This window comes from Salarias fasciatus, unplaced genomic scaffold, assembly GCF_902148845.1.
Source record: "Salarias fasciatus unplaced genomic scaffold, fSalaFa1.1, whole genome shotgun sequence".
In the NCBI taxonomy this organism is placed as follows: Eukaryota; Metazoa; Chordata; class Actinopteri; order Blenniiformes; family Blenniidae; genus Salarias; species Salarias fasciatus.
The window spans coordinates 151,758-177,800 of NW_021941407.1; the positions used below are offsets into that span (position 1 = coordinate 151,758).

The 26,043-nt window shown below is 47.5% G+C and overlaps 1 pseudogene; it reads left to right on the plus strand.

Annotated features, from left to right (window-relative positions):
- LOC115385810 (GTPase IMAP family member 9-like) overlaps window positions 1–26,043 on the plus strand; it is a 33,849-nt pseudogene that overhangs the window by 756 nt on the left and 7,050 nt on the right.

Consider the following 26,043-nt stretch of genomic DNA (forward strand, 5'->3'; position numbering starts at 1 on the left):
CTCTCTCTCTGTCTCTCCCTCTCTCTCTCTCTCTCTCTCTCTCTCTCTCTCTTCCTGCAGGGTGGACCATGGTGGACAGCAGAGGCTCAAACCTGGACTGAGGAAGTGTAAGTTGGACTCATCACTGTCCGTTTGTCTTTCAATCAAAGCTTTGGATTCATTCAAACATTCCTGACAAGAGAAGCCTGACAAAAAGTGTCCTCATCAAACTTTCTCTCCATCAACAACATGTCAGGAAGTCCACAAACAACAAATCCATCACATGTGTCACATCAGGACTGAACTCTTTTTCTCTCCATCAGATTTCTCTCAACTTCAACTGGATGAAAACTCAATGAGCAGAAAGCTCAAACTGTCCAACAACAACAGGAAGGTGACACGTGTGGAGGAAGAGCAGCCGTATCCTCATCATCCTCACAGATTTGATGTCTACTATCAGCTGCTGTGTAGAAATGATCTGAGTGGTCGATGTTACTGGGAGGTCGAGTGGAGCGGAAATGTTTCTATATCAGTGAGTTACAGAGGAATCAGCAGGAAAGGACGCAGTGAGGAGTGTTGGTTTGGAGGGAATCATCAGTCCTGGAGTCTGGAGTGCTGGTATGGACGTTACTCTGTCAGGCACAATAACAGAGGAACATCCCTCTCCTCCTCCTCCTCCTCCTCCTCCTCCTCCTCCTCCTCCTCTGGTAGAGTAGCAGTGTATGTGGACTGTCCTGCTGGCTCTCTGTCCTTCTTCAGAGTCTCCTCTGACTCTCTGATCCTCCTCTACACCTTCAACACCACATTCACTCAACCTCTATGTGCTGGATTTGGATTTCTCTCCATCTTCTCTGGTTCTTCAGTGAGTCTGTGTCCTCTGTAGGAAGGACGTCTCTGTCTCTGACAGCAGGGAGGAGGACAACACAATGCTAACACCATGCTAATATGCTAGCAACACAATGCTAGGGACACAATGGTAGCATAGTGCTAGCATGAAAACAATGCTAAAACAATGCCATTTTGCTAGCAACACAATGCTACCATAATTCTAGCAACACAATGCTAGCATAATGCTAGCAACACAATGCGAGCACAATGCTAGCAACACAATGCTAGCAACACAATGCTAGCACAATGCTAGCAACACAATGCTAGCATAATGCTAGCAACACAATGCGAGCACAATGCTAGCAACACAATGCTAGCATTATGCTAGCATGATAACACAATGCTAAAATGATGCTAGCAATTAAACAAAACAATGCTAAAATAATGCCATTCTTGCTTTGCGTTGAACTGGTGGTTGTGCGCCACCTTCATGAGCAGCGATTATGTGAGAAAAGGTTGTAACATAGCCGAAACCAAAGAACCGGAGCTTGGTGTTCCCACATAAAATGCCTATGGGGTCCGATATTGTCTTACATTTGTTGTCCATTTCATCAGGGCTCAGCGGTATTCCACAGGTGAGCAGGAGAGGAGCTCTCACACAGAAAACGCTGAAGTATAAATACACATTTACAAACACATTTCCAGCAAAAATCCATCTACTAGGGAACTAGGACAGATCAGCTCTTCAAGAAACATGGAGGATGAAGAGGACTGAAGGAAAAATAATAAATTACTAAATGTTATGTGCTGTTACTTTCACTGTGAGCCACTCTGTATTTTCACATGAGCTCAGTTGAAACAGGAATGGCTAAACGCTCTGATTATGTTTAAAAAAAAAAAAAAAAAACTCAGAAGAATACTGCTCTTCTACTTTGTAAGCTCTGGCTTCTGTTTCTGCATAGTGGAAATGTGTTTTTCAGCAGTGATCTTTTCACTGAAGCTTGCTCTGAGGTTTGATTGTTGTTGACATCAGAGAAAAGTTTTCTTCAAACAAAATGAATATTTGTTTTAGTGAAAGTGTAGTTTAAATGTGGACATTTACAGTGTATCCAGGATGGTGTGTGACTGACTACTGTACATGATATTGTAGTTCATATGAAAAGCAGAAACCTAAAATCATGATTGAATAAATCCAGAATCTCCTAAATATTGGTGTGTGTGTGTGTGTGTGTGTGTGTGTGTGTGTGTGTGTGTGTGTGTGTGTGTGTGCGCTTTAACAAAGTATGTCCATCTTCTGTATCTCCATGGTGTTTTATTAGATCAGAAAAACTTGATTTGGTTGAAAAAAGCTCAGAAGTTGGATTTCTCGGTTGACGCTCTGGTGTCCGGAGCGTCCCTGAACGCACCGCGCTGCGTCAGCCCGTCACTCCGCTGCCCTGCTGCGAGGTGAGGAGCATCTGCTCTGAGAAACTCTGTCAAAATTCAAAGTGCTTCACATGCTCAACGGAGCCGTGACCAAGCGGGACAGGAGGTGGGTCTGGTCCCTCACCGACATGCATGAACTTTGTCTTCGTCCAGCTCACGTGGAGACCAAGCTTTTCTGCCTCTTCTCTGTTCACACTCAGAGTCCCTCAGCTGGCTGTAGGAGGTGCTGAGCAGGATGGTGTCGTCGGCATTAGGGATGCACATTTTAGATATTTTTTATGACCGTTAAGCGACGCCCTTTAACCGGTTAATAACCGTTAACCGATAAGATTTAAGGCCCGTCCTGCTTCACATGTCTGCGGGGTGTGTGTTGCGCATTGGTCTGCGCGGACCGATCTGCGGACGTCCGCGCAGCAGCCGGAATTTGTGACCGCGTTGCGCGCAGGTGGCGCCGGTATACGCATCGCCAGAGCGCCACAGAAAACAGAATATGAGAGTAAAAGTGACGGCATCTCGTGGACGGAGACAGCAGCCGGTCTGGAGGGAGGAGAAGGTCTGCCGAGGGAGTCGCTCCGGCGCCGCCCCGCCATTCAGAAAAAAGAAAAAAAAAGGCTAAATAAACTTTAATATTAAATGATAACGCACTGACAATATATGTGCTTCATTTTCTCTAAATAATCTGTAATAAAGGAGCAGAGAAACAGTCTGTAGAGCTGGAAAAGCTTGTGGAGGATGTGTGGAACACTGCGCCTGAACGCACAGCGTGGAGCGGTGGAGCGCCGAGGCGCCAAAGCCACGCGAAGCAGGACGACCTTTAAACGCCCTGCTGAGCGGCTCCGCCGTTCAGACACATCACCATTCCGGAATACCGCTGTTCCGACACGCAGACGTCCCTCCATTCCGACACGGAAATGTGGCTCCGAGTGAGAGGCGGACTCGGCGCTGTCCGGTGCTGAACTGCAGATTTACAATGACAGCAAATTCTCATCTAAAATGTAAAAAAAGCTACAAGATTTAGATATAACTAACAGCACTGCAGGCTTCAATCGTCTCCTGTTGTTTTTTAAATGATGTGGAGAGTGAGCGCGCTGGTGATCTGTGTTCTGATTAATTTCCTAAATAAAGTTTTAGCTTCTGAAATCTGATTTTTAAACAGTCCTGATGAAGCTTAATGTTGATCTGGATGCTGCGGCTTCATACTGAACCATTTCACTGTGAATCTGGACGACCCGCGGCGTCTGGAGATAAAACATAATATTCAACGTAACGCCGGTTTTGTGCCACATGCGTCAATGCGCACAAAGACACACACCCTCCGACTGTACAACATGAAGGCACCTGGAATCAATCAGTGACTGAAGGAGTCGTCTGCAGCGCCGTCATTGATATCTGAAACATAACGCCAGCTGCATGAAGACGCTCGGCTCTGTGGAGAGCTCCTCCAGCTGGAGCTTAAAAAAAATAACCGATAGTATTAACCGGTCAAAGTTCCTGTTATCGGTTAACGGTTAAACGGTTAACCATGTGCATCCCTCGTCGGCGTACTCCAGATCAGTCAGGTGGGCGTTGCCAAAGGACACTCCGGGTGCTCGCTCACAGACCCTGGGCATCAGGTGGTCGATGATGCAGTTAAACAGGTCTGGAGCGGCTACACAGCCCTGGCGGACACCACTGGAGATGGAAAACCAGTCGCAGTCACGGCCGTTGACACGGACACAGCTCTGCGCGTTGCTGTGGAGCAGCTTGAAGAGAGCGGTAACTTCTCTGACACCTCCTCTGGGTCTTGGCCTTGATGTGGCGAGGGGGCTTGCGCGTTCCAGTGATCCTGGAGAGCGATACCGTCTGGAGCTCGCTCCTGGTAGGGTCACCCTTGGCGGGACGGTCTCCAGGTCGGTTCCTGACAAACAAAGACCCCCGTGTGTCGGTACACTGCGAGGTGGCAGCCCCACCGACCGACTGTCCTGCGGAGGACGAACAACCCCCCCAGGAGAAACCATTTTGTTACGACACTGACCAGAAAAAGAAGCCGGACTGCCCAACACGGTAAATACAGATTATGTGAATTAAATTACCTAAAACTAATCAACATATATCTGTGCAGGGAATATATTTTATTGGAGATAAAATGTTGAAAAAAGATTTTTTATGTAGAAATTTCTCAGACAAATACCCAAAGAGAGTCAAAATAGTTTTTCAAATACAGCCATTTTTTTTTTTTAGAATAAAATAAAATATAAACCATTGATTCTCTGTTTTTTGTAGAAATTTTACTTCTTATTTCTGTATTTGCCCAGGTGAAACAGGATTGGGTGATCTCTTAATTATTTTTTGAATAAAATACACAAAAGTTGTACCTCTTTTTTATTTTAACTAAGATTTTGAGGAATTATTTGTTTCTTCACAATCTAATTTTTTTTAAATCACTTCTCAACCTTTTGGCTGAGATCCAGTGTGTGTGAAATCTATTTTTGAGCAGTAATCTGTCTCTATTGTTCTTATTACTGAAGCTTCCTCAAGGTTTTAGTGATGTTTACTTCATAGAAAAGTTTCTCTTCAAACAGTAAAGGAAGGTTTTTAATAAATGTCTGGTTCATAAAGCGACTCTGGTCTTTTGATAGGTCTGGATGTTTTGACAATGTCTCTAGGAGGGTTTCTGACAAAACTGTAAATGAAATATATATTTTTTGTGTGGAAACCGAAAATCAGAAATAGAAAATGAAATGGGCGGCGAGTGCTGCGTGTGGTTTGGATGGCTCCACACACGAGCACACAATTCTAAATCACGCCGTCTGGGCAATCTGGGTGATCCAGTTACTTACAAGTGCACTTCATATGTTTTTAAACAAAACTTTGCTTGATACCAAGACATGCTGTTTTAGAAAAACCAAGCGACCTAATCATGGACATGAATCTGCTCCTGGCAGGGCTATTGTTTTAGCTACCTGCATCGCTGTGGCTGTGATGCCCAGAGCAGGAAATCAGATGACAGTGCAACGGATGACGGCATGTTGGTCCCCAGGACTTCCTTTCAAAATTTAGCAACATTTCTGTTTTTTAAACATAAAACTTGAGTTTTGTCTTCCAGCCCTTTTAATGGTTGCTGTCTCATTCCAGCACGTGTTAACTGTGAAACACCACGAGAGACAAGCTGCCCTCTGTTCTCACATTACATCCCAAAAAGTCACATTTTAACTTATATTTGAAAGATAATTTTTATAGCACTTGCAGGCAGCACCTGTGAAATCCTGAGTTCAAATGGAATAAACTTATGTTAATACTGAAAAAAACACCAATCATGTTTTTGTAACAACATAGAGGATGAGGTCAATAAAAACAGAGCATGAAGTTATTCTATTGTTGGGCTCATTTCAAGATAATCAAGTCATATCAAGACTCAGTGGAACTGAACTGTGCTAATAGTAGTAGATCTGACTGAACTTACTGATGGATTTCTTGATTGTAAACCTGGATTTGCCAGAAAAAAATACACTACTTTTATTAAAATGAGAACAATTTGCTTATATTTAGTGTTTCTCTCTTATTATTGGGCAGTATAAAGTCTGATTTAAAGCATTTTTCTCTCTAAAAACCATGACTCGTGTTGTTTATCCTTACCTGGACGCAGTGTTTCTAGGTTTAAAATCTTTATTCTATACTTGCTGCATGAACAGATAATCTCACCAGTGATTAAGTCATCTCCTTCTCTAATGTAGTGTTATATTTGACCACCGTTTTCACAATGAACAGAGAGGGAGGGGGGCAGAGAAAGAGAGAGAGAGAGAGAGGCAGAGAGAGAGAGAGAGAGAGAGAGAGAGGGGGCAGAGAAAGAGATGATACTCAAACTAAAAGTTTTGCTAGGGATAAAAAGAGGAGAAAAAAGAACACCCAAGTGAACTATATACATGAATTTATTTAAATGAACTATATACATGAATTGATTTAAATGAACTATATACATGAATTTATTTAAATGAACTATATACATGAATTGATTTAAATGAACTATATACATGAATTTATTTAAATGAACTATATACATGAATTGATTTAAATGAACTATATACATGAATTGATTTAAATGAACTATATACATGAATTGATTTAAATGAACTATATACATGAATTGATTTAAATGAACTATATACATGAATTGATTTAAATGAACTATATACATGAATTGATTTAAATGAACTATATACATGAATTGATTTAAATGAACTATATACATGAATTTATGGCCGTGACTCTTTTGCCCTGCGTGGAGACATTGAGCAGCAGGGGTCCTTCCATCATGGAGGCCTGGTGTGGCCCCCAGAGCTCCTCACTGAGCCATTTCACCTCTCCGTCGTCAGTGAGGAGCTCGACCACACCCTCCTCCTCTTCACGAGGCACGGCCCCCACCACCGTGATGGCCACCGTCTCGTCCTCCAGTTCCTGTGAGACAAAGAGCAGAAGTCAGCCTCAAGTCAGAAAGGAGAAGCAGACACAGTCAGAAAGACTGAGGACAGACGTACCTGGAAGCTGGTGTGAGCTGAGGACTGCAGCTGGGGGCCGTAGCTGCTGTCCACCATCTTCAGGTGGCTGATGGTGACAGTGGCCCCCAGCTGCAGAGGGTGGAGGGCGGCCTCCCTCCACAGGACCACTGGAGTGCTCATTCCGTCCTGTGGATGGACAAATATGAGACATGGACACAGAAGAGATCAGTGTCCCTCAGTGTCAGGGTCAGGTTGTCTCTGTCTGTCTGTGTCATCCCTGTGTGTGTGTGTGTGTGTGTGTGTGAGAGACTAACCTTCTTCAGGGTGATCCTGTGGAGGGGGGCCGCTCCTCTCCCTCTTCCCCTGGTCAGGTAGGGCCACCGGATCTGAGGAAGAAGAGGAGGACAGTCAGAATAGTGTTTCTGGTGTCAGGTTGAAGCTGAGGAAATACGTACCTCCGCGACCTCTCCCTCCACCGTCACAAATCCTGTCTGGTGCTGGCAGGCACTCGGAGAGTGCGGTCTTCTTGGGGGGGGTGTGACAGCCCCCCTGCTGGTGGTCTGTGGTGGCTCATGAGTGGGAGGAGCTGAGTGCGTCCTGGGGCTGCGCCACTTCCGGCCGCCCCTGTTAAAAGCCGGGCTTCCGCCTTCCTCTCGAGCTCGCCTCTCCAGCTTGCTGCTGGAGCTCGCTCTCTCCCTGAGCTGCCAACCTCCACCGACGCTGCCATGCTTTATGATTGCCACGCCGCCTTTTTCAGGTTTATCTACTGATATGCTTACATGCACACTTACACTGATCTCCCGCACGCGCACCTGCACCTTTACAACACCTCACACACTCACCTGCTGGTGATTCCATTTACTGATTGCAGCCAACATGCACTACAGCTTACTGCGCTTTGCTCTCATCTATACTGAAGAAACACTGATACCTTTTGTATTTGCGGCTTTTAGATTTATTAAAGAGAAGAAACCAAATTATTGATTAAATAAACTATTTAAACTTCTGCCGTTGTCCCGTCCCCTCCTTGTTTTGTTGCGGTCTTGAGCCGGGCCGTAACAAAGTGGGGGCTCGTCCTAATAATTGTTTTCAATTTAGTTTTGATTGGTTCTCCTGGACGTAATTATCAGTAGTTTTTTTTTCTCTCTTTCTCCCGCGTGCCGTCTCCACGTCTGCTTCGCACGCTGGATTAATTGACCTACTTTTGTGAATGGACTGTGACGTCAGCAGCCTGCTCGTGCAGTTCAGTGGCGGGGAGGACACGGCGTTTCTTCCTCTTTTCGTTTAATTAGGCGGTTTTTGGCACGTTTTTCCAAGGAATACAGGTGAGTGAAGTGTTTTTTTTGTGTGTGTGGTGTGCTTGAAGTTTTTGGGTGTTGCTGTACGACCTTGTCTCCTGGTAGGCTTAGAGGACCGGTGTCTCATCCAGACTCCTGGGGGGTGGTGTAGTGTCGTGGTGGTTGGCGGCTAGCGTTCAGTCATTGTAACAACGATCTCGGGGGCACTTTCAGGAGATCTTGGTCTCGCTGAGCTCTGTGCTTAATCCATCCCACTGCCCAACCATTTTTAACAGATAATAACAGCTTTGAAAAATTCCAGTCCGGTTTCAGATCTGGCCACAGCACAGAGACTGCCCTCCTGAGAGTCCTTAACGACCTGCTCTTAGCTACGGACTCAGGTAGCCCTGTGGTCCTGGTGCTTCTCGATCTCACCTCCGCCTTCGATTCAGTGGACCACAGGGTCCTACTGTCTCGCCTCGAACACCTGGGCATCAGAGGTACAGTTCTGGAATTTTTCCGTTCCTACCTGACTGACAGGAGCTTCTCTGTTCAGCTGGGAGACTTCACCTCCTCTGCAGCCCCCCTCTCTTGCGGTGTGCCTCAAGGCTCCATATTAGGCCCCATTCTGTTCATCCTATACATATTGCCCTTAGGAGATATTATAAATAAATATAATATCTCCTTCCACTGCTACGCGGACGACGTTCAGTTGTACCTCCCCTTCAAGGCCGACGAGCCTGCTGCTCTCCAGCCTCTGTTTGACTGCATGTCTGACATTAAGGCATGGATGACAGCAAATTTCCTCAACCTCAATGAGGATAAGACTGAGGTTATTGTATTTGGCAAAGCCGCCCCAGCATTTCTCTCCAACGCCCTGGGTACTCTTGCCTTGAAGTCCAAGCCAGCTGTTAGGAATCTTGGTGTGGTCTTCGACAGTTCCTTCAAGTTCGAGCAGCAGATCAGCGCAGTCATCAGAAGAAGTTTTCTCAACCTGAGGACTTTGGCCAAAATTAAAACTTACCTTCCCCAGGCGGGGCTAGAGCAGGCCATTCACGCCTTTGTCACCTCACACCTGGATTATTGCAATAGTCTCTACACCGGTATTGATAAAGCCCAACTCCACCGCCTGCAGCTCGTCCAGAACTCTGCCGCCCGACTCCTCACCTCCACCAAAAAACACGCTCACATCACTCCGGTTCTCGCTTCCCTTCACTGGCTCCCCGTCCGCCACCGCATTGATTTCAAAATTCTTTTAACAGTTTTTAAATCTCTTCATCTCCTCGCCCCTCCCTACCTGACCGATCTTCTCCGCCCCCTCAACTCTTCCAGAGCGTTACGGTCGGCTGACCAACGCCTCCTCTTCATTCCCAGGACCAGGCTAAAAACCAGGGGGGACAGAGCCTTTTCTGTTACTGCCCCGAGGCTTTGGAACTCCCTTCCCCCCCACATCCGTGCGGCCGAGTCTGTGGGAATTTTTAAATCACTGCTGAAGACCCACCTCTTTGCCTCGGCCTTCAGCTAGGTCTTTCCTTGGCGCTCGAGTTTGAGATGTGTTTTAATTGTTTGTGCTGTTTTGTCTTTTCACCGTTTTTTGTTTGTTTCTATTCTCTGCACTTGTGTGAAGCACTTTGGCACGGCTAAGCCGCTTGTAAATGTGCTATATAAATAAACTTTTACTTACTTACTTACTTACTTACTGCCCGACCCACGTGAAGAGTTAGGGGGTCCTAATTTAGGTGAGATTCGGGTAGGTAGGTGTAAGACTAGCGGAGGCTCGGTCGTTTGACCCATGTACTGTGCACCCGCATATTTTGCTAGCACTTCACTTTACAATGTATTTCCTTGTTGTTGCCTTTCGTGCATTTTTTGTGGCTTTCTGGTAAAACGTGGCATGTAACGGCCCGAACGCACTGGACGCGGTAGCGCCGCGCACGGCGCTTCTGATCGCCTCCCATGTTAACCTATCTAACCGGCCGCACCGAACGCGCAGTGGAGCGCCGCGCGCGCCGCCCGCTCCGCTTCGTTCTATTTTTCACGCGAGCCGCGAGCGCCGGGAGCGCCATATGTCAAGCTGGATCAAGCAGATCGGACCAGACAGGAAGTCGGAAACAGAAAAGGCAAGAGAATCCGGTCAATTTTCAAAATATAACAAATTAAATGACGATTAGTTACGGGCGGTGTTGCTCGTCCGTCTATAATTTGTCACTTGGGTCTAATCACAAGACAGATGGACACACAAACAGACATACGCATGTACGCACCCAAACACACACACACACACACACACACACACACACACACAGCGACAGACATTCACTTGATGCAGAAAAAAAGACAGGAGGAGAAAAAGTCTCTCCACAGGTCACCAAAACACACACATCCATACTGGCAGAGCGAGACAGAGGGAACAGGGAACAAACGTGAAAACCGAGAGCTGACGGAGCGAGCCGAGTGCAGCCGATGTGTGACCAGCGCAGAGAGCGCAGGCGCCTCCAGTGCGAACAGCCAAGCGCCGGCGCAGAGACGCGCGCGGCGCCTCCGCTACGCTTCCGCGTCCAGTGCGTTCCCGGCGTAAGGGTGCGCGTGCGGTGTGTTTTTTTGCATGGCTCCATGGACTTGGTGGAGGAATTTGTGGCTGACCCATCAGTGGGAAAACTTGGAGAGCTAAGCCAAAATGATTTGGTTGAGGTTGCAACTAAATTTGAAATTCCGGTTAAAAGGCAGGATCGGAAAGCTGAAACTAGGAAGCAAGTTCATCTGGCTTTGGCGAAAGAAAATATTCTTCCTCCTTTTGATGAAGATATTTCTCCGGTTAAGGCTGGGGCTTCTGATTCAGAGTTGCGTAAATTAGAATTGCAACTGGAAATACGTCGCTTGGAGCTTCGAGAGAAAGAAATTCAGCAGAGGGAGGAAGAAACTCAGCAGCAATTTGAGCTTCGTAAATTGGAAATTGAAGCAGAGGACAGACGCAGCTCCGAGAGAGTTTCAATTCACAGGAACCGAGTGGCTGAGGCGGAGTTTGATGTGATGTGTTTGATGTCATTCCACCTTTTAATGAGAAGGATGTTGATAAATTTTTTGTTTTATTCGAGCGGGTGGCTAAAACTTTAGCATGGCCTGAGAATGTGTGGACTTTACTTTTGCAGTGTGTCTTTACAGGCAAGGCTCAGGAGGCTGACGCAGCGTTGTCTCCAGAAGACAGCTTAATATATGACAAAGTTAAGAATGCTGTAGAAAGAGCGTATGAACTGGTGCCGGAGGCGTATCGCCAGAAATTTCGTAACTTTAAAAAGTCAGACAGAATTATGTTGAGTTTGGTCGTGAGAAAGTCGCACTGTTTTACAGATGGTGTGCCTCACAAAATGTAAAAAACTTCGAACAGCTTCAAGAGTTGATTCTGATGGAGGAGTTCAAGAACTGTTTACCGGACAAAATTGCCACATATATCAATGAGCAAAAGGCTTTGAATATGTCGGATGCTGCCACATTGGCGGATGAATATGTGCTCACTCATGAAGAGTTTTTGCACAATGTTGGGCCTAGTCATAGCTTTGGCTTAAGCAGACCTGAACCTCGAGTGGAGAGCGTACGGCCTAGTGGGGCTAAACACTCTGAGTTCAAAGGGCCTCCAATGCGTGAAGGGAATCGCGTTTGTCACTACTGTCAGAGGCATGGACATTTCAAGTCAGACTGTCCTTTGTTAAAAAACAAATCCAGGGCTTTTCACTCAAACCCAAAAGGGGCTGGTTTGGCCGCGCCTGTGCGTCATGCTGTTAAACAAAAAGCTCAACATGAGGGATCTGGAGCGCTCGACTCGTACCTCCCCTTCATTCGTGAAGGTTTTGTGTCACTGCCTGGTTGTGACAAGAAGGTGCGTGTTAAAATACTCAGAGATACAGGGGCATTTGACTCTTTCATCCACGCTGACATTTTGCCGTTTTCTGAGGAGTCGGAAGCGGGCACATGTGTTCCAGTTCGTGGAATGGGTTTGAATGTTCTATTTGTCCCTCTGCATAAAATGTCTCTTGAGTGCGAGCTGTTTAACGGCGAGGCGGTTTTGGCTGTACGACCAGCGCTGCCCATTGAAGGAGTTTCTGTGATCTTGGGTAACGGACTGGCAGGGTCACAGCTGTGGTCTGATGCTCCCATGTCAGCCGTGCCACTGGAGGCGGAACAGTCGCCATTAATAATCCCTCGAGACGAAAGTGGTGAGGAGTTCCCGAATGTTTTCACAGCATGCGCAGTGACACGGGCCATGGCGCGTGCTGAAACCGTTAAAATGGAGAAGGATGTAAAAAGTGTTAAAATACTTATGTCTGACTTTCCTTTATCCATGTCTCGCAGTGAGCTGGTGGCAGAGCAGCAGTCTGACGTGTCTTTGAAGGGCCTCTTTCAGCAGGTGCGCTCCGTGAGCGACCTGGCAGACAGTGCGTGTGGTTACTTTATCCAGGATTCACTCTTGGTGCGTAAGTGGTTATCGCATGCTGGTTTAGTTGGGGATACCGTGTTCCAGATCGTTGTGCCCACTAAACTATATTCAGATGTGCTGAAAATTGCACATGACCAATCAGGACACTCTGGTGTTGGGAAAATGTACGACAGAGTCCTGAGGCAGTTCTTTTGGCCGCGTCTTAAGAAAGATGTTTCTGCTAATGTCAAGACATGCCATGTCTGCCAGTTAACCGCTAAGCCCAACCAGACTTTAAAGCCGTATCTGCTGAGTCCTATTGCGGTTGCATCCGAGCCGTTCCAGCGCTTGATCATTGATTGTGTGGGTCCGTTACCTAAGGCTAAGTCAGGGTCACAGTATTTGCTTACAGTGATGTGCCAGCTGACGCGTTGTCCCGCTGCTTATCCACTACGCACCATAACCGCTAAAGCAGTGGTGCGTGTACTTACTCAGTTCATTTCTGTCTTCGGAATCCCGACCTGTATCCAGACTGACCGTGGTTCCAACGTCACCTCTCATCTTTTTGCCCAGGTGCTAAAACAGCTCCGTGTGCGGCACAGTAAGTCGACAGAGTGGCATCCGGAGAGCCAAGGTGCTCTGGAGAGGTTCCACCAGTCTCTGAAGTCTCTCCTGTGCGCTTACTGTCCTGAGCTGTGTAACCCAGGTGTCAAATCCTGACAGCCTGTCATTATGTTGCTCTCTTGTCTCCATCCATTCATTTACAGATCTGCTGCACTCACTCTCTCTCAAATCCCGCGGCATTTGACATGTTCCCGTTGGCTTGGCGATTAGCCAATCAGATCGCTTCATTTATGACGATGTCACACAGTCACGTGACTTGGCGCCGGCTATTATTAGCAGGGTCATGCCGGGGAGTAGTGAGACACGGAGAGCAGTGGGGATGCCAAGAGAAGGCTGTGCTCAGGAGTCGTCGGCTACCGCATCCGAAATCGTGCGATTAGAGCACACACGTGTAATCCAGACCGTGGAATCGGTGAGTGCTCAGTTCGTTTGTTAGCCTAGCGTCTCCATTCATTCTAGAGGGAGGTGTTAGCATGCATGGGTTATTCAAAGTTGTGCCTTGTTTTCAAAAATATCAACTTAACATGAACTGTGATGATAAGCCAAATACTCCAGCGTTGGTGTCAGAAAAGTGTGATGATGTATTTTAAGTGCCTTTATTTTTGAATGTGATCCTGTAAGTTTGTGGCTTATAAACTTCACTGATGCACTGAATGAGCACTTTATCTGTCAACAGTGGACTAATTAATTAATTTCCACAGTTCTCATGAGGCACTTTACTTAATGATATGACTATTTATTGAATTTTGACACTGAAAGATTGTATTTTATTACTATTTAAGACACTTTGAATCTCGCTTTCGATTGGTTTTCACTGCATGTAACCTACTATGCAGGTAGTGCTATAAATTGGTCAGTGCGCACAATTCAGTCCAATTTATTAGTACGAGGATTTATATTTTATGTGTACATATATTTGATATTTGTTTATTTGGTGCTTTGTACAGGCCAGGTTTTTTTTCCTGCGGTCCTGCAAAGAATGATGGCGAGCTAGAGACCAGGCCGAGAGCCTAACCGGAGCTCCGGTCTTCCAGCCGGAGACCGAGTGCTACCTCTGCCGGGCTGGTAGGGGCTCCTGAAGCCAGCAACCTCTCACCCCACACGACTTGACCTACACCCACACAACCCACACATGCTCGGACTCTTCCGCAGAGTCACCAGCTGTTAAGACCCAGACGTGGGTCATGTGAACTTTGGGTGGGATGAATGGACAATTGGGTTGATTGCTTCTGTCCAAGGGGTGTGAAGCTGGACTCCACCTCTTACCACTGTGAAAAATAATTTGCTGTTATCATCATCGTTTCTTTGTGTTGCACTTCTAATACCTGTCACCTTCGAATATTCATCACAATTGTAACTTGTTGAGAGTATCTCAAATGGCCATTCGCGCAGGTTAAAGTTTTGCAAATCTGTTATGTTTTGTTTGTCCTGTTTGTTTTCCTTTTGTTTCGAAGAGCTCAATATATGGTACCTTTTTATTTGCAACCTTAACTCCAAGTCTCTGCCTCTTCTCTCTCCATGAGCGAACTCAGAATCTTCTGATCAGCTGGCCTGTAGTTATCATTGGAATTATCTTCATCCAGTCCTGGGGTTGATTAGCCTTTACCGTGTAACATAAGTGCTACAGCTGGGTTCAGACTGGGAGGAAGGTCTGTCGTGGCTAATGCTGGCTGCCAGGGAGGTCACTCAGGAGAGCACTGGGTTTAGCACAAATGAGCTGGTTTTCGGGCACACAGTGAAGGCTGTAGTGGCAGATGGCTTTTGGGATCCTGTGGAAGACTATGTCAATGGGTTTAGACGGCGTCTTTATATGGCCAGAGATCTGGTCAAGGACAGACTTGCGGTGGTACAGGGAAAGATGAAAGCACTGTTTGATCGACGTGCAGAGGTGTGTTCATTTTTACCGGGTGATCAAGTGTTGGCTTTGTGTCCAGTTGTCACTTCCCCTTTCCAGGCAAAATTTGCAGGTCCCTACGTTGTTCTGGAGCATCTTTCAGATCATAATTACTTAATCTCGGTGCCGGAACGTAGGAAGAAAAAACAACTCTGTCATGTTAACTTGCTGAAACCGTATTTTGAGCGCAAGACTGAAACTGCAGAGTCAGGACTTACTGCTAACGCTGCGTGTGCAGTTGGCTCTCTGGAGGTCAGTACCACGGACATGGATAGCGCTTTGACGCATGGGCGTCTGAAAAATTCTGAAACATTACGCAATTCAGATACGTTGTTCTCTTATTTGCCTGAGAACAGTGCAAAGCAGTTGGCTGATTTGAGCCACACATTTTCCTGTCTTTTTGCAGATGTGCCGGGTCGCGCTCCGGTGTTGTGAGTGTCTCTGTGTTGTCTCACCTTTTTCTTTCCCACAGACTTTTTTCCCTTAAATTCCTTCTGAGTGCACCAGTTGCCGGGTGGGAGGCCTGTCGGGGTCGAGAGAGTGTGGAGGACAGCAGAACTACTTACCTTTTGTTGTCGCCTTGTTCTATTGTTGATTTGTTTGTTTTGTAGCCTGTTAAGCATCCTGTTATTTCTGTTATTGACCATCGGTGGTCTTCACAGGGATCCTGTTGGGACCCTGCTCTTTATGGGCGGGGGTGTGACAGCCCCCCTGCGGGTGGTCTGTGGTAGGCATTAGGTTTGGCTCGTGTGGAGGTCTCCTGTCGGAGGGCGCTGTGGTGCGTCCTGGGGCTGCGCCACTTCCGGCCGCCCCTGTTAAAAGCCAGGCTTCCGCCTTCCTCGGCGCTCCCTGCTGCCGCTCCTTGTGCTCATTCTCTGCCCCGCTCTCTCTCCGGGTTGCCATCCTCCACCGACGCTGCCATGCTTTGAGTCTGCCACGCCGCTGCTCTTTTACAGGTTAACTTACTGATGCACTCACACACAACATGCACCTCAGCTTACTCCACTTACACTGATCTCCCGCACGCACGTCCGCACCCTTACAACACCACACACACTCACCTGCTGGTGATTCCATCTACTGATTACAAACAACATGCACCACAGCTTACTGAGTTCTGCTCTCATCTATACTGACAACACACTGATACCTTTTGTATTTGCAGCTTTTAGAATATTTAAAGAGTAGAAACCTAATTAATGTTTAAATAAAGTATTTAAAACCTTATGCCGTTGTCCTGTCCCCTCTTTATTTGTTGTGGTCTTGAGTCAGGCCGTAACAGTCCGTCTGGGTTTATTTCACTATTTAACAAGCAGCTCTCTCCAACTTATTCTTTATAAACTCTTTACCAGTGGAAAGTGATTCTACAGTATCTGCCTTAATTACAACATCCAGAAGAGGGACAAAAATCCAGCGTCTTTTCCAGTTATATTGTTTTTAAAACATCCAGCATCCTGTGTCAGAGCCACACACGTGATGTTTTTTTTACAGATCATATCGTTTAGAATTCTGTGGAAAATCCAGCAAATAATTCTACTTCAGGCTGAAGGAGGAGATCTGATCTGATCCCTCACTTTCATGCACTGCTGCGTCTCTGAGCCTCTCTCCAAGATGGAGGCATGCAGGCACGTCTCTCCATGTGCAACGAGGGTGGAGTACATGATGCCTGTGGTCCCTCCGGCCGAGTAGGCTGAAAAACCTACCCGGGTGGTGGTAAAGAGGACTGAAGAAACGCCCAGAAGACGAGCACAGCCGAGCTGAGTAGAGCAGAGCAGAGCAGGGGAGGTGGAAACAGCCCATAACAGGAAACACCCCCTTCCTGTTTCCTGTCTCCCTCCACCCTCTGCAGAACACTTGATTTCCCTGAAAGACCAGAAAAACTTTCCGCTGCGTGTTTGTCAGAGCAGAATGTGAAGAACAGAGACAGAGTGAAGACGGAGACGGACTGAAGCAGCTTCTTCTCTCCAGAAGAGTCTGAAGAAGATGTGAAGAGAGTTGATCAGGTGAGAATCTCTGTCAGCTACAACAAAGCTTTCACAACGCTGTGTTGGACTGGATCTGACTGTGTGGCACACACACACACACACACACAATAGCAGGACCCATGAGTCCTAATTGAACTTTATTTATATCAACTAAATTCAACACGGTTTTCGGCAAACACTTTGACAGAAAAACAGCAATTCAAGATGAACAGCAGGAAACGGTGGATGAGAGAGAGAGAGAGAGAGAGAGAGAGAGAGAGAGAGAGAGAGAGAGCAAGGAAAAGACAGACATACTGTTTCCTGTGTTCGGTGCAGGTGTGTGTTCATGTCGTGTTCTTCAGTCCTCACACAACAGTTTAATGATTTTAAAATAACTTTCTCAGAGGCTGAGATGTTTCTATGGAGCTGGGCGGTTTTACATTGAGTTTGAACAGCAGACAGGAAATAGTGAGAGAGGAAGCAGGCCTCTCCCCCTCTCAAGCCCTCCTGTGTTACCGAGCACATGTGCCGAGCACATCTCTCTGATCCGCCATTTTAACTGTAGTCTTTGCCTGGCCGCCGTTTTGATCTGGAGTTCCTTCCCCCAGTCCTCCATCTCACCTCTCAAACCATCTCTCTCCCTCACACACACACACACACACACACACACACACACACACACACACACACACACACACACACACACACACACACACACACACACACACACACGCATTGAGAGTAAACATCACTCCATCCCTTCTCTCAGACACGTCCCAGATAAACGTGTTGCTTTCCTCCAGTTCTCTGGTTCTGCCTGGACCTTCGACTCCGTCTCAGCTGCAGCCTGTTGGATTGTTTGACAGCCTGGAGGTTTAATGAACTCTCTCAGAGGCTCTGCTGGTGTTCTGCTCCATATCTGAGTCTTTGCCTTCATGACAGGGAAAGGAGTTGTTAGCTGCTGTGCTCCAGAGTGTGCCTCGTTCCTCCACTATGAACTGAGAAATGACTGATTCAGCCTCACCTGGTCTTCAGTGGTCCCAGGCTCACCAGGACCACCTGGGGCTACAGCACCACTGAGGTACTGACCTCAGGTCAGCCCCTCCTGCAGCAGATCCAGTGATCAGTGGAGTCATAACAGGGACTGGAACACAGAGTCCAGCTTCAGCTGAGAGAGTTGAAGTGTTGTGTGACTCTGTGTCTGTTCGTCTGCTGTGGTTTGTGGTGAGAAGCAGAAGTGAGACCAGGTTGAAGTCACGTCGACTTCTGTTGAGAAACACACTGAGCTCACTTCCTGTTTCCTGTCTGGTCTCTCCTCCCTCCTCTCTTCACACACAGTTGTCTGTTTGTGTTGAACCAGTTGTTGTTGCCTCTTTCCTTTGTTTATTCAGAGCAGTTGTGTGTTTATATTGTGTTCTTCAGGATTTACATCATGGTTTTACAGTTTTAACTTAAATCCCTGCAGAGGCTGAGATCTGGGCTGCTTCTTATGGAGGGGGGCGGGTTTTGGCAGGAAACAGGAAATAGTGTGACGTTTCAGCTCTGAGTGTGGGTTGAGACAGTGAGACGGCGTCCTCACATCAAGCAGAGACAGACAGAAGGACTGAGGAGGGACGGAGAGCAGCTTCTTCTCTCCAAAAGAGTCTGAAGAAGATGTGAAGAGAGTTGATGAGGTGAGAATCTCTGTCAGCTACAACAAAGCTTTCACAACGCTGTGTTGGACTGGATCTGACTGTGTGGCTGCTGGCTGTGTGTCTGTGTGTCTGTCCAGCCTACATTATGGACACCTGTTGTTCTAGTGGAGACACACATCAGGAACAGCCTTCAGATGTGTGTGTTTCTCTGTACTGTCACTGTGGAGGTCCTGATGAGGACATTATTCATTTTACAGTGTGTGTGTGTGTGTTTGTCAGGCTGAGGCTGGTCTGGTTCAGAAGGAGTGTCAGAGTTAAACAACATTAAATATTAACAGGAATTTATGATCATGATGAATCTTTATCTTTACTGACATGCGCACACACTCACACTCAAACCCTTGTGAAGGAGGCCTCAGGCTTCTTGTTAATGTTTAATGTAGTTCAGCTCTGACACACCTTGAACCTTCAAATGACAGACTGCTGGTCAGCCAATATACAGTAGCTGCATGAGCAAGAGCAGAGTTGGGGTCCGTTACTCAAAAAAGTAAAGAGTTACCCGTTACTCGTTACTTTTGAAAAAAGTAGTGCCTTACACTACTTGATTACTCCATGGAAATAGTAACGAAGTTACACTACTCGTTACTGCTTAGTGCTCCGCGGAGCTGTGCTCCGGTATGTCCTTCCGCGGAGCACTGCGCACGCGCAGATCTGTGTATCAAAACGTTATTTTAACTGATTTAAAAGAAAACAGGTCTTTTAAAATGTTTTATAACCATTTGGATTTAGTTCACGTGCTGATATGCCTCCCCTGGACCACTGGAAGGAGGATTTTGTCCACTTGCGTAGTCCGGCTCTGACTGACTTCCAGCTTAGCTTCGAGCTAAGCTAACTACGATGCTAACAGCTGCGTGGCCGTGGCAGTCGGGTCCACCGACCCAGCGGCCCGGCCTCCAGGCCCGGTCGGGCTTTGGGGGCGGGCGACCGCGGATCACACCGCCGGCCGCCCCCGCCGCTCCGACTGGCTCCCCGCCGACCCACTCGGCAGCAGGACCGAGACGTGCGGTCTCACCCAGCGGTCCCACAGAGCGGGTCCGCCCCGGGCGTCGCACTGAGTCGGTTCCGGAGGTCTGGCAGCGTACCCCCGGGCCCCCCGGGCCCCCCGGTGCGGCGGCCACCCCCAGCGGTGGGCCCACCGGCGAGCGCAAAGTTTCTCACACCCTCCGGGCCCAGGGGCCGGCCAGGACCTTCTTGCTGTGAGGCACGAGCGCTAACCACTGTGTGGCCATAAAAAAACCTCCGCTTAAAATAGTAAGATTTTGGTTGCTCTATTTGCAGTCATTGTAAAAGTAACGATCGTAGCGTTTAATTTGTAACGCAAGTTTAACTACCAATCGAGAAGGAGTAGTGCTGTTACACTACTGGTTCCCATCAAAAGTAATTTAACTACTTGTAACGCTTACGTATGTCGTTACATACCCAACTCTGACCAAGTGCATGGTTAACAGTACAAACAAGTAAAAGAGAAGGAACAGACTACTGGTCAGCAAGTATACAGTCGGTGCACAGTAAAAGCATGGTTAACATCGCCAACGAGTAAGGAGAAATGACATGAGGTGCTATTACCTCCTCTTCTCCTCAGCGTCTAAAGTGTGGATGGAGAGAGGCACAAGAGAAATTTTAGATCTGTTTTTCGTGGCTAGAGGAACAGTGAGGCGGAGGCCAGAGAGAAGGAGCTTGTACCCCTGGTGCAGAGGGTTAGTTTCATCTCTGTGAATGGATTTGGCTTTCCCAAGCAGCCGAGTGTTCTCAATGTCCTCCAGGCTGCTGAAGCTACTTTAGAAGCAATGCACACAATTCTCCCTAGGAAGTTTTTCAAATCAAATCAAATCAAACTTTATTTGTATAGCATTATTTCATATTAACAAAAACAACACAAAGTGCTGAACAGTAAAAAACAGTCATAAAAACAAAAGAATACAATCGCACCATCAATAAGTATACACCATTCACCACACACTCACACACACACACACACACACACACACACACACACACACACACACACACACACACACACACACACAAACACACACACACAGCCCAAACAGGGTTATAGTGGGTGTCATGTGATGTGGAGGACAGGAGGAAGCTCAGACGGACCCCCAGACACACTCCCAATTTTTGCTTACAGCAAAGCAGAGGAGACATGGCATGGCACTAAGCATCATGGGAAAACACTACCAGTGGGGCCGTCCACATCAGGAGAAGGCAAAGGTCAATAATACTGGGGCCCCAGCGCTCGACCCCCGACCCCGCCAGACCAAGGGAACCCGCACACCGAGGTGTGGAGCCCCCCAGGCCAGCCGGGACCAGAGGACTGGAGTGCAGTGACCCCAGCAGAGGACCAGGACCAACTCCCGGTGTGGAGGACCCCCCTCAGTGTGAAGGACCCCCCTCAGTGTGAAGGACCCCCTCAGTGTGAAGGACCCCCCTCAGTGTGAAGGCCCCCCCCTCAGTGTGAAGGCCCCCCCCTCAGTGTGAAGGACCCCCCTCAGTGTGAAGGACCCCCTCAGAGTGAAGGACCCCCCTCAGTGTGAAGGACCCCCCTCAGTGTGAAGGACCCCCCTCAGAGTGAAGGACCCCCCTCAGTGTGAAGGACCCCCCTCAGTGTGAAGGACCCCCCTCAGAGTGAAGGACCCCCCTCAGTGTGAAGGACCCCCCTCAGTGTGAAGGACCCCCCTCAGAGTGAAGGACCCCCCTCAGTGTGAAGGACCCCCCTCAGAGTGAAGGACCCCCCTCAGTGTGAAGGACCCCCCTCAGAGTGAAGGACCCCCCTCAGAGTGAAGGACCCCCCTGAGGAAACACTGGAGTTCAGCAGCTAAAGACATAAAGACATGATACAAAGCTAATAGAAAATAAGTAAGATAAGATCATAAAGTAAAACAGTAAAATAAGTTAGAAGAACATAATAAAAATAGAATAAATAAATAGGATAAGTAGATTAAAAATAAAAATGCCAAAGATTTAAAATGATGGAGATCAGAACTATGAAAGGTCAATCAAAAGTCAGGTTAAAAAGGTGTGTTTTCAACCTCCCTTAAAAAACATCAACAGTCTCTGTGGTCCTGAGGTTCTCCGGTCCTGAGGTTCTCCGGTCCTGAGGTTCTCTGGTCCTGAGGTTCTCTGGTCCTGAGGTTCTCTGGTCCTGAGGTTCTCTGGTCCTGAGGTTCTGTGGTCCTGAGGTTCTCTGGTCCTGAGGTTCTGTGGTCCTGAGGTTCTCTGGTCCTGAGGTTCTGTGGTCCTGAGGTTCTCTGGTCCTGAGGTTCTGTGGTCCTGAGGTTCTCTGGTCCTGAGGTTCTCCGGTCCCGAGGTTCTCTGGTCCTGAGGTTCTCTGCTCCTGAGGTTCTCTGGTCCTGAGGTTCTCCGGTCCCGAGGTTCTCTGCTCCTGAGGTTCTCTGGTCCTGAGGTTCTCCGGTCCTGAGGTTCTCTGGTCCTGAGGTTCTCTGGTCCTGAGGTTCTCCGGTCCTGAGGTTCTCTGGTCCTGAGGTTCTCTGCTCCTGAGGTTCTCTGGTCCTGAGGTTCTCCGGTCCCGAGGTTCTCTGCTCCTGAGGTTCTCTGGTCCTGAGGTTCTCCGGTCCTGAGGTTCTCTGGTCCTGAGGTTCTCTGGTCCTGAGGTTCTCCGGTCCTGAGGTTCTCTGGTCCTGAGGTTCTCTGCTCCTGAGGTTCTCTGGTCCTGAGGTTCTCCGGTCCTGAGGTTCTCTGGTCCTGAGGTTCTCTGGTCCTGAGGTTCTCCGGTCCTGAGGTTCTCTGGTCCTGAGGTTCTCTGGTCCTGAGGTTCTCTGGTCCTGAGGTTCTCCGGTCCTGAAGTTCTCCGGTCCTGAGGTTCTCTGGTCCTGAGGTTCTGTGGTCCTGAGGTTCTCAAGGGTCCTGAGGTTCTCAAGGGTCCTGAGGTTCTCCGGTCCTGAGGTTCTCTGGTCCTGAGGTTCTCCGGTCCTGAGGTTCTCTGGTCCTGAGGTTCTCTGGTCCTGAGGTTCTCTGGTCCTGAGGTTCTGTGGTCCTGAGGTTCTCAAGGGTCCTGAGGTTCTCCGGTCCTGAGGTTCTCTGGTCCTGAGGTTCTCTGGTCCTGAGGTTCTCTGGTCCTGAGGTTCTCTGGTCCTGAGGTTCTCTGGTCCTGAGGTTCTCTGGTCCTGAGGTTCTCCGGCAGGCTGTTCCTCAGGTGGGGGCCGTAGTGGCTGAAAGCCGCCTCACCATGGGTCTTGGTTCTGGTCTTGGTTCTAGCTTTGGGAACACACAATAAGGCGCTGCCAGAGGACCTCAGGGCCCCGAGGGTGGATAGGGTAAAAACAGATCAGCTAAGTAAGACAGTGCAAGGCCATTAAGACGTTTAAAAACTAATAAGAGAACGTTTTGTTCTTGACAGCAAGGTTACCGTACCAACACAGGATGTAAGAGGAAACAGGCTCGATAAAAGAACAGTCAAACATTTTCATCAGGCTTCTGTCTACCTGGAATTTGGCGAGCTTCGTCAGATGAAAGAGGTGACCCTTTTTACAGAGCGTATCACAGTTCAGAGTGAATTTGAGCGAGTTATCTACTATAGTGCCCAGATATCTGTAGCTGCTCACCAGTTCCACTCCCTGATTATGGATGGTCCTGGACTATGGATGGTACAATTACTGGACTATGGATGGTCGAGCATCTAAAATCAATGCAGACTTTCTTTGTTTTAGTAACGTTGATTTGTAAGAATAATACATCGCACCAGGATACAAAATCATCAAGTACCTGGCCGTGGCCGACCTCCTCATCATGGAGCAGGCTGACTATAACAGAGCGTACTTTATAATGAATCTGTTTGTGTGACGACTACAGCAGTCATTAGTATACAGAATGTAAAGAAGTGCAGGCAGAACCCAGCCTGGAGGTGAACCGGTTGAGGATGGTAGAAGGCTGGACAGTGTTCCGTTCACTCTGACTCGTTGTGATCTGTTAGTGAGGAAGTCCAGAATCCAGCCCACAAGACTCCATCCAGACCAAACAGGTCTACGAGTTTCTCTACCAGGATGTGAGGCTGGATCCTGTTGAAAGCTGATGAGAAATTAAAAAAAAAAACCTGACATGATTCTTGCTGCCCTTGAGACGCTTGTATACCAGGTTGAGTAAAGTATCTGTGGCATCTTGAACACCTCTGTGGTTCCTACCAGCGAATTGGAGGGGGTCTAGTAGAGCCTCGGTTTTTGCTCGTATCTCCGTTTTAACTAACTTCTCAAACTGTTTCATCACTGTGGAGGTCAGTGCCACCGGCCGAAAATCATTCAGTGTGCTGGGATGTCTTGTTTTAGCAACAGGTACTACAATAGACTGTTTCCATAGAGATGGCACAGTCTGAAGAGAGAGAGAGATGTTAAGGATATAGTTGAAGATAGGGCCAAGCTGTTCAGCGCAAGTTTTAACAGGCGGCTGCTTCTATGATCAGGGCCTGGGCTTTTCTTTGGTTTACATTTTTTGAAACACTTCATTACATCTTCCCCTTCAAAGAAGGGGTTTAAAGGAGGAGCAGATGAGAGGCGGTTTTTCAGCTCAGTGTGTTTTCTATGGAAATCAGAATCATCGAATCTTACATAAAAGCCACTAAGGCTCTGAGCGAGTTCTCAGTCTGAGTTGTAGCCGTTGAGTTGAATGTGTTTCCGGCTACTTTCTTTCACCCCAGTGATCGTTTTCAGACTGTCCCAAACAGAACCCAAGTCATTTGTCTTAAAAAGCTGACTCTCAATTTTCTCGTTAGGTTTTTTACAGGCTCTGATCTCATATTATATTTTTGTTTCTGCAAGTTATACAGAGATGATCTATTCCCTTCCCTGAAGGCTGCTTTCTTTTGTTGTAACGGATCTTTGAGTGTTTTAGAAACCCACGGCTTGTTGTTAGGATATATTTTTACCGTTTTAACAGGGATAACACAGTTTTCACAGTATGTAACCCAGCTGCTCACCACATCAGTAAGTTCATCTATGTTGGCAGAGGACTCAGTGAATGTGTTCCAGTCAGTAGCATCCAGCCCCCCTGCAGAGTGAGGCAGGCATCATGGTCCCAGGTCTTCACTCTGAGGCTCTGCACAGTCCGGTAGACAGGGAGGAGCTGGATGCAGCTGTGGTCGGAGGAACCGAGAGGAGGCAGAGGGATGGATTTATAGGCACCTTTGATGTTTCCATACAGAGATCAGTGGTCTTGTTCTGTCTGCTGGGCGTGTGATGGACTGGTAGAAGTCTCTCAGCGTAGGTCTCAGGGTGCAGTGGTTCATGTCACCCAGGATGACGTGAGGAGACAGACTGAAGCCTCTGAGTGACTTGATGGATAAGCTCACGAGCGTTTTTTTCATCAGCCCTCAGGTGGATGTACAATAGTCACAAATATCTGTGGAAATTCCCGAGGCAGACATGGAGGCGTAATGACACAGAGAGCAGCGCCAGAGTCTCTCCCAGACGGTAACAGATCTACACCAACACCCCCCCCCCCCCCCCCCCCCCCCCCCCCCCTCCACTGGAGGACTTGTCTGTTGCAGCAGCGCTTCCGTCCAGCCGTATGCGTGCACCAAAACCAAATGTTTGGTGGCACCTCTGGTGGCTGTCACCCATACTCACTGGAAGACATGGTCACGTCTCCTGATAAACCTGAGAGGAGGGGAGACATGGCTGGATGTGTTTACTTCACAGCCCTTTGTTGTGTACACTTGATAGCCATCTTTTAAAAGGTGAATACTTGAAGTTTAAAACAGCAAGTTAAAGCATGTTAACGTAAACATTAAATATGATAACTGAAGTTTAATATTGTTACTTGAATCATTAAGTGAACAAAGCTGAAACCTTTCATAACTGCTTTATGGAGACAGTTGTTGGAATTATGAAATATTCATTGGGTGTTTATTTGAATGAAATTGCTTATTGGAGAAGCAAAGAAGAGAAGAATAGAGTTGTCCTTTGTATCTTCAGGATTGATTTTTTTTTCAAGTTGAGGCAGAGCTGTGGTTCCACAATCCACACATAACCTGACAGTGGCCACTGACACTGGAAACACATTTCTGAAGGCAAATGGTCTCAAAAGTCCACGACTATGGTGGTTAAGAACAAGAGGTATTTATCAACACTGATGACTGACTGTTGTGTATATGGCCTACTTACACATTTTTCCCCCATCTTTTTATTTATTTATTTAGTTATTTCATATTTTTTCTAACCTGTCCTGTCCAGCATGGAGGCAGCAGAATGGAGCTTCTGGCTGCTGTTCTGTTCCAGACAGATCTGCTCTTTAAGAGGAGCTGATAAGTATAAAGCTCCTCTTGTTTACATGGATTCTTACTTCATTTTATTTATTTTGAGCACTGATACATGACATTGCTGGACTCGACAGGGGGACAGAAAGATGCGAGGAGAGACAGAGAGAGAAGGAAACAAACATGTGAACAGACAAGCAAAGAACAACAACAACAAGAGTGTAGGAGAAGGAAGAGAGTACAAAGTGAAGACGGTCTTTAA